Source organism: Salvelinus namaycush, chromosome 5 (assembly GCF_016432855.1).
Source record: "Salvelinus namaycush isolate Seneca chromosome 5, SaNama_1.0, whole genome shotgun sequence".
Taxonomy (NCBI): domain Eukaryota; kingdom Metazoa; phylum Chordata; class Actinopteri; order Salmoniformes; family Salmonidae; genus Salvelinus; species Salvelinus namaycush.
Window position 1 is genome coordinate 13503392 of NC_052311.1, and position 8926 is coordinate 13512317.

Below are 8926 nucleotides of genomic sequence, written 5' to 3' on the forward strand. Positions count from 1 at the left end.
ACCCAATTTTGAAATTGCACCTTGTGCATTCTACTATTACAACATTCAAGAGTACATTTAAAGCTGGACTGAGTTCCGTGTATATATATAAACATGTTTTGGGGCTGTGGGCACACCCCAGTGTTTGGGAAACACTGGTCTACTTGGCCACAGTCATGTAAGAATAAAATGAATATCCTGATTGGCTGCATCACTTGGACTAAGAGTCCTAGTGACTTAGAATTTGCAGTGCTCTCTCAAACACAAAGATGAGTTCAGAGATGAACTACTCCGTGATTCTACTGATTCTCACTGGAGCAGTTTACACCTCAGCACAATTCTAAATATTATTCTCATTTCATTATCTTGGGTCATTCTACTATTAATGTCGAGAGGGGTATAACCAAATCCCAGAATTCTTCAGAGTTCAGAGTTTATGCACATGTGAGCATAAAATGGTGCACAGTGGAATTAGAGTTTCCTAATGAGAACGTACTATAGAGCAGGGTTCTCCAAACTCAGTCCTCGGGTGCATGTTTTGGTTTTTGTCCGAGCACTAAACAGCTGATTCAAATAATCTAAGCTTGATGATGAGTTGATTATTTGAAACCATCTGTGTAGTGCTAGGAGGAAGAAAAAAACAGGGCAGAGTTTGAGAAACCCTGCTATAGAACACTAAACCCATGTGCTTCATAAAGCATTATAAAGTCTTGTCATAATTACATTACCAGTCAAAAGCTTGCCTTGACTGACAGTTCTTAGCACCAGTAGACTAGCTACCTGTGTAAACAACACCCTGTGAACATTTGATTATGGTTAAGGCTTATGTAAGGGCTCTATTCAATCCACTGCAGATGTCAGCTCAATTGGAAATGACCTTTACATTTCCAGCATTCTATCTGTAACACCAGTGATACAGATTGAATAGAGCCCTACATTTGGTAAGAGAATAAGATGTTACCGTCTGTGTATTTAAATGAGCGGCTTAAATGTGACTATCCCAATATAAGCCAATAGTATTTGGCTTTTTGAACTTCCGAATTCAACTAAATGTTTCCTCATGCACATTGATTGATTAATTGATCTTATACTATATAAATAACGTACATTTTTCAAAATGAATCCAATCTATAAGGGGTTATATTTCTTCCACCCTTTACTGAGATTGTTGTTCCAGTTTAGATCATTTAGGTAGTGTTACATTATACAGTTGAAGTCAGAAGTATACATATACTTAGGTTGGAGTCAATAAAACTTGCTTTTCAACCATTCCACAAATTTCTTGTTAACAAACTATAGCTTTGGCAAGTAGGTTAGGACATCTACTTTGTGCATGACACAAGTAATTTTTCCAACAATTGTTTACAGACAGATTATTTCACTTATAGTGCACTGTATAACAATTCCAGTGGGTCAGAAGTTTACATCCACTAAGTTGACTGTGCCTTTAAACAGCTTGGAAAATTCCAGAAAATTATGTCATGGCTTTAGAAGCTTCTGATAGGCTAATTCACATCATTTGAGTCAATTGGAGGTGTACCTGTGGATGTATTTCAAGGCCTACCTTCAAATTCAGTGCCTCTTTGCTTGACATCATGGGAAAATCAAGAAATCAGCCAAGACCTTAGACAAAAAATTGTAGACCTCCACATGTCTGGTTCATCCTTGGGAGCAATTTCCAAATGCCTGAAGGTACCATGTTCATCTGTACAAACAATAGTACGCAAGTATAAACACCATGGGACCACGCAGCCGTCATACCGCTCAGGAAGGAGATGTATTCTGTCTCCTAGAGATGAATGTACTTTGGTGCGAAAAGTGCAAATCAATCCCAGAACAACAGCAAAGGACCTTGTGAAGATGCTGGGGGAAACGGGTACAAAAGTATCTATATCCACAGTAAAACGAGTCTTATATCGACATAACCTGAAAGGTCGCTCAGCAAGGAAGAAGCCACTGCTCCAAAACCGCCATAAAAAAAGACTACGGTTTGTAACTGCACATTGGGACAAAGATCGTACTTTTTGGAGAAATGTTCTCTGGTCTGATGAAACAAAAATAGGCCATAATAACCATCGTTATGTTTGGAGGGAAAAGGGGGAGGCGTGCAAGCCGAAGAACACCATCCCAACCATGAAACACGGGGGTGGCAGTATCATGTTGTGGGGGTGCTTTGCTGCAGGAGGGACTTGTGCACTTCACAAAGTAGATGGCATCATGAGGTAGGAAAATTATGTGGATATATTGAAGCAACATCTCAAAACATCAGTCATGAAGTTAAAGCTTAGTCGCAAATGGGTCTTCCAAATGGACAATGGCCCCAAGCATACTTCCAAAGTTGTGGAAAATGGTTTAAGGACAACAAAGTCAAGGTATTGGAGTGGCCATCACAAAGCCCTGACCTCAATCCTATAGAAAATTTGTAGGCAGAACTGTAAAAGCGTGTGCAAGCAAGGAGGCCTACAAACCTGACTCAGTTACACCAGCTCTGTCAGGAGGAATGGGCCAAAATTCACCCAACTTATTGTGGGAAGCTTGTGGAAGGCTACCCAAAACGTTTGACCCAAGTTAAACGATTTAAAGGCAATGCTACCAAATACTAATTGAGTGTATGTAAACTTCTGACCCACTGGGAATGTGATGAAAGAAATAAAAGCTTAAATTAATCATTCTCTCTACTATTATTCTGACATTTCACATTCTTAAAATAAAGTGGTGATCCTAACTGACCTAAGACAGGGAATTTTTACTAGGATGAAATATCAGGAATTGTGAAAAACTGAGTTTAAATGTATTTGGCTAAGGTGTATGTAAACTTCCGACTTCAACTGTAGGTCTTTCACTATAGCATTCATTTTGAGTGCAGGTTGTGGGTGATAAAATGGTCTAATTGTTGGAAATTCTGTCTCTAGTTGGATTCAAATAAGAAGAAGTAAATCACTTCATAAATCAGTGTATTGTGACTTGCAGGTCTGATCTGGCCCATGAGACAGGATTTTCAGACCACAATGTCGAGGATAACTAGGCCATAACTAAAGGCCTTATGAAATGTATAACATGGTCAAAAAGGGGTTCACCTTTAATTGATAAAACAGTAAAGTCAGAAACATTTAAGTATTGGAAGTTCTTGAACACATCAACCTTAACTATGCCACTAACAAACACAGTCATGGGTGGGTGTCACTCATATTCACTTTTAAGGCATACTGGGAAATATACAGGTACGGCTTTACACGAACCCTGCAGTGTTAAAAAAAATTGTTAATTTGTTTAAAAAGTGTTTTAGCAAATAAATATATTCTGGTGTTTACAATCGAAACACTGTGCATTTTTTATTGAAATTATAAATACCTTGAAGTGTTTAAAGTGTTACAGAATTTTTTTTAGTTATGTGTTAAGTTATGTAAACACCTGGATTTACAGTGTGCAACTGTTGTTAATCACAGGTTTCGTGATTTCTAGTTTCTAGTGAGATTTTTATTGTTTCATTGTTTTGGTATGTGTGTGCGATATGTCTTTAAATCAAATACTGTGTTTTTTTATGATTTTGAAATCACAAAACATTCCCACCAGCTCTCTTAAACTTGCTAACATTAGCCTGTGAGAAAGTAGAGTGTTAAGGGCCTAGGAGGGTAAGCACTTTGAGATGTCTTTCTGTTATGAAAAGCAGCCATAGAAGTTTAATATATCATCATTAGGGAGATTTCAGGGTAGCGCACGACAACAAAGTGCTTATTTTTGCAGTTTATTTTTCTTTCATCAGGAGAAGGAATCCATTTACATTATGTTTCTACAGTGAAACCTTAATTATTACATTGTAAAGATACATTTTTACTTCAGCTATTTGTAACATGCAATAAAGTCTCTTAGAAGCAGTGAATACAGGGATAAGGTATTTGGTACCTAATTTCAAGTGTGGCCCTCCTGGCCTTGGCCAACAGCTCCTTGACATTGTCAGCTAAATTTAACCATGTTAATCAGTTTTAGAGAAGTCAAAAACAGTGTATTGTATGTAATGCTGTGATGGTTATATAGCCTGTAATACAAAGTTAAAAATAAAAGCCTGGAAACATATGACTTGGTTATTAAACACCTTCAAAAAGAGTGGTTTAGTGCCTTTCTGCCACTACCTTAACTCTGTATTTCCTCATTCCCATTCTTTCATCAATGTCCTCATTGTTATGCCCAAGCACTGTTCAAAAATGTTTTATTGTGAACTGTTCTGACAGACCAGCTTGACCAGCATCTTACCAGCATGGACCAGTTTGAAATGTATGCTGGTCTATGCTGGGGGGGGGGGGGGGGGGGGGTTTCAGCAGGGACCAATCAGCTCCTAGAGAGATATCACCCATGGCTGCAAATATTGAGGCTGCTTATTCTAATGCTTACTCTATACTGCACTACATCAATATTTGGCACATAATTTCTCATGTTAGGCTACACATCATGAAATATATTAAGGCAAAAATTGGACATTAGACAAATAGCAAATTAAAACTAAATTGAATTATATATAGGCATATACTGTAGGTAGACCATTTATATTTTAATGCAGTCATCTTCATTTTTATTTGAAGCATGTTTTTATCCTTTGCTCGTTTGTAAGGCAACTTTGTATTTGTAGTCAACTTAATTTTGATGTTATTGTGGTCAAAGAGATGGATAAACACAGTGAATCTATGTCTAGTGGAGATCTTCTGTGTATAAAGTGACGCTGGAGAGCAAAAAAGCATCTAACGACGCACTTAGCTGTTCTACGAGTGGTCTGAGGCAGGCGTTAGATTGCAAGAGTTTAAGTGCAACGTTAATAGCAATGTTTTTGGGAAACAGCTTGGAGATTTAACGATATTCCTACTAAGGTTCTAACGATGAACTTAGCCTTAAAATGCTTTTGGGATGGGAAACCAGGCCCAGGACTATAGGTGTAATCTGTGTCCAGGTAACCAGTCTTACAACTCTTGGTCAAATCTTTTTCACCATGAAGGAAATGGACACCAAAGAATGCCACTAATTCTATCTATAATTCCACTGTGCATTCATGTGTGTGCATTCATGTGGGGAAAAAGTATGATATATTGTCCAAATATGACTTGCAACATTGTTTAGTGGAGCACTGTGCATAAAACAGAGGTAACAGGTACTGGTGGAGATGATGAGTTCTTTAGGGCCTTTAACTCAGTGCCTTATTCCTCTCTCTTAACAGGATGGGTGCTGGTACCAACAAGTTATGAACTGACCTCCTCTAGTGGTTAATATTATGGGGGTATGGAGAACAGAAAACAACTTCTCACAGGACCACCAGACCTCAAAATTGTAATCTTGTTGGATAATGTCTTGAGAAACTTTCCGGAGAAACCTAGAATTACTGGAGTTGGCTACAAAGAACCAAGCTAATGTTAGCATTCTAATACAAAAAGTCAGATCCTTTTCTCCGACCATTAGGATCTGTCCTCCAGGCTTTCTGCATTGGAGAGGAGAAACTGCAGCCAAAGCTCCTTGTGGGCCTTCTATGGGGATTAACATCACATAATTCAGATATAAAGACTGCCTCTCCCACAGTTTGTCTGTTACAATCTATGGTGGCTTTTCCATGGATAGTTACTATAGTTACTACATGGATAGTAACTATGAGCTTGGTAACAGAAAGGTTAACTGAAGTGAAAACATATTTGCTCTAGAAAATGTGTTCCCCCTTCAAGGTTCTGTGTTTGCCTGTTCGTGTAGATAAGTGGTCTTCCTGGTCTGTACTATCAGGGCCTATAGAAAGTCTACACCCCCTTCAACAATTTTTCACATTTTGTTGCGTTACAAAGTGGGATTGAAATAGATTTAATTGTATTTTGTTTGTCATTGATCTACACAAAATACTCCATAATGTCAGTGAAAAGAAAATTCTACAAATGAAATAACTAAAATATAGTCGTTGCATAAGTATTCACCCCCTTTCTTTAGGCAAGCCTAAGTTATACTGAACAAAAATATAAACAATTTCAAAGATTTTACTGACTTTTGTAATTGTATTTATTAGGGATAACCATTAGCTGTTGCCAAGGCAGCAGCTACTCTTCCTGTGGTCCAAACACATTAAGGCACTTACATTACATATAAAACAAAAGATAAAACAGTACATCATATAACATTATTACACCACTACATATCAACAATACAAAATCTATAATACAGCCATACAACAATATTACAATGTACGTGTGTGTAGAGTGCGGGTGCTAGCGCTTGTGTGCGTATACGTGTGTCTGTACCTTTGTGTGTGTCTCTTCACAGTCCCCTCTGTTCCATAAGGTGTATTTTTACCTGTTTGTTTTATCTGATTCTACCACTTTCATCAGCTACCTAATGTGGAATAGAGTTCCATGTAGTCATGGCTCTATGTTGTACTGTGCGCTTCCCATAGTCTGTTCTGGACTTGGGGATTGTGAAGAGACCTCTGGTGGCATGTCTTGTGGGGTATGCATGGGTGTCCGAGCTGTGTGCTAGTAGATTAAACAGACCTCTGGTGGCATGTCTTGTGGGGTATGCATGGGTGTCTGAGCTGTGTGCTAGTAGATTAAACAGACCTCTGGTGGCATGTCTTGTGGGGTATGCATGGGTGTCCGAGCTGTGTGCTAGTAGATTAAACAGACCTCTGGTGGCATGTCTTGTGGGGTATACATGGGTGTCCGAGCTGTGTGCTAGTAGATTAAACAGACAGCTTAGAACATTCAGCATGTCAACCCTTCTTACAAAAACAAGTAGTGATGAAGTCAATCTCTCTTCCAATTTGATCCACGAGAGATTGACATGCATGTCATTAATGTTAGCTCCCCGTCTACTTTTAAGGGCCAGCCGTGCTGCCCTGTTCTGAGCCAATTGTAATTTTCCTAAGTCCCTCTTTGTAGCACCTGACCACACGACTGAACAGTAGTCCAGGTGTGACAAAACTAGGGCCTGTATGACCTGCCTTGTTGATAATGTTGTTAAGAAGGCAGAGCAGTGCTTTATTATGGACAGACTAATATGTTTTGACCATGACAGTTTACAATCCAGGGTTACTCCAAGCAGTTTAGTCTCCTCAACTTGCTCAATTTCCACATTATTCATTACAAGATTTAATTGAGGTTTAGGGTTTAGTGAATGATTTGTCCCAAATACAATGATTGAATTTTTTTAAATATTTAAGACTAACTTATTCCTTGCCACCCATTCTGAAACTAACTGCAGCTCTTTGTTAAGTGTTGCAGTCATTTCAGTTGTTGTAGTAGCTGACGTGTCTAGTGTTGAGTCATCTGCATACATAGACACACTGGCTTTACTCCATAATGTCAAAGCCGCACTGAAGTCTAACAAAAAAGCCCCCACAATCTTTTTATCATCAATTTATCTCCGCCAATGATCAGTAATATGTGCAAGTACAGTACGTGTTGAATGTCCTTTCCTATAAGTGTGCTGAAAGTCTATTGTCAATTTGTTTACTGTAAAATAGCATTGTATCTGGTCAAACACCATTGCTTGCAAAAGTTTACTACGGGTTGGTAATAGGCTGATCGGTCAGCTATTTGAGCCAGGGGGCTTTACTATACTTTGGTAGCGGAATGTCTTTTGCTTCCCTCCAGGCCTGAGGGCACACACTTTCTAGTAGGCTTAAATTGAAGATATGGCAAATAGGAGTGGCAATTATCCTCAGTAATTTTCCGTCTAGGTTGTCATACCCCGGTGTCTGGTCATTGTTGATAGACAACAATCATTTTTTCACCTCTTCCACACTACCTTTACAGAATTCAAAGTACAACGCTTGTCTTTCATAATTTGTTCAGATATACTTGGATGTGTAGTGTCAGCGTTTGTTGCTGGCATGTCATGCCTAAATTTGCTAATCTTGCGGATGAAACAAACAAAGTATTTGGCAATATCAGTGGTTTTTGTGATGAATGAGCCATCTGATTCAATTAATGATGGAGCTGAGTTTGCCTTTTTAACCAACATTTCATTTAAGGTCCTCCAAAGCGTTTTACTATCATTCTTTATATAATTTATCACATGATTTGCCACTTGTGCCGAATACAACAGACCTTACAGTGAAATGCTTACTTACAAGCCCTTAACCAACAATGCTTTAAGAAGTTAAGAAGAAAAATGTGTTTAGTAAAAAAATTGATAAGTTAAAAAAATTCAATAAAATAAGAGTAACAAATAATTAAACAGCAGCAGTAAAATAACAATACCGAGGCTATATACAGGGGGTACTGGTACATAGTCAATGTGCGGAGGCACCGGTTGGTCGAGGTAATATGTACATGTAGGCAGAGTTAAAGTGACCATGCATAGATAATAAACAGTAGCAGCAGCGTAAAAGAGGGGTCTGGGTAGCCATTTGATTAGCTGTTCAGGAGTCTTATGGCTTGGGGTTAGAAGCTGTTAAGAAGCCTTTTGGACCTAGACTTGGCACTCCGGTACCACTTGCCGTGCAGTAGCAGAGAGAAGAGTCTATGAATAGGGTGGCAGGGGTCTTTGACAATTTATAGGGCCTTCCTCTGACACCACCTGGTGTAGAGGTCCTGGATGGCGGGAAGCTTTGCCCCAGTGATGTACTGGGCCGTACGCACAACCCTCTGTAGTGCCTTGCGGTCGGAGGACGAGCAGTTGCCTTACCAGACAGTGATGCAACCAGTCAGAATGTTCTCGATGGAAATACCAATGGGGGCGGTGTTGCATAGTATTGTTTCTTCTTCTTTTTATTTAGTTAAGTCGCATGATTTCTCAACTTGCAGTACATTTGCCAATCGGTTGTGTTGCCAGACTTATTTGCCATACCTTTCGCTACAGTAATCTTTTAGCCAGGTGTGTAATGCCAGTAGCCTGCTGAATCTTTCACACCCGTGGCCCAACAGCTACAAAGTTCAATGGCTGATGGGAGAAAACTGAGGACGGATCTATTGAAGTCATTGATAAG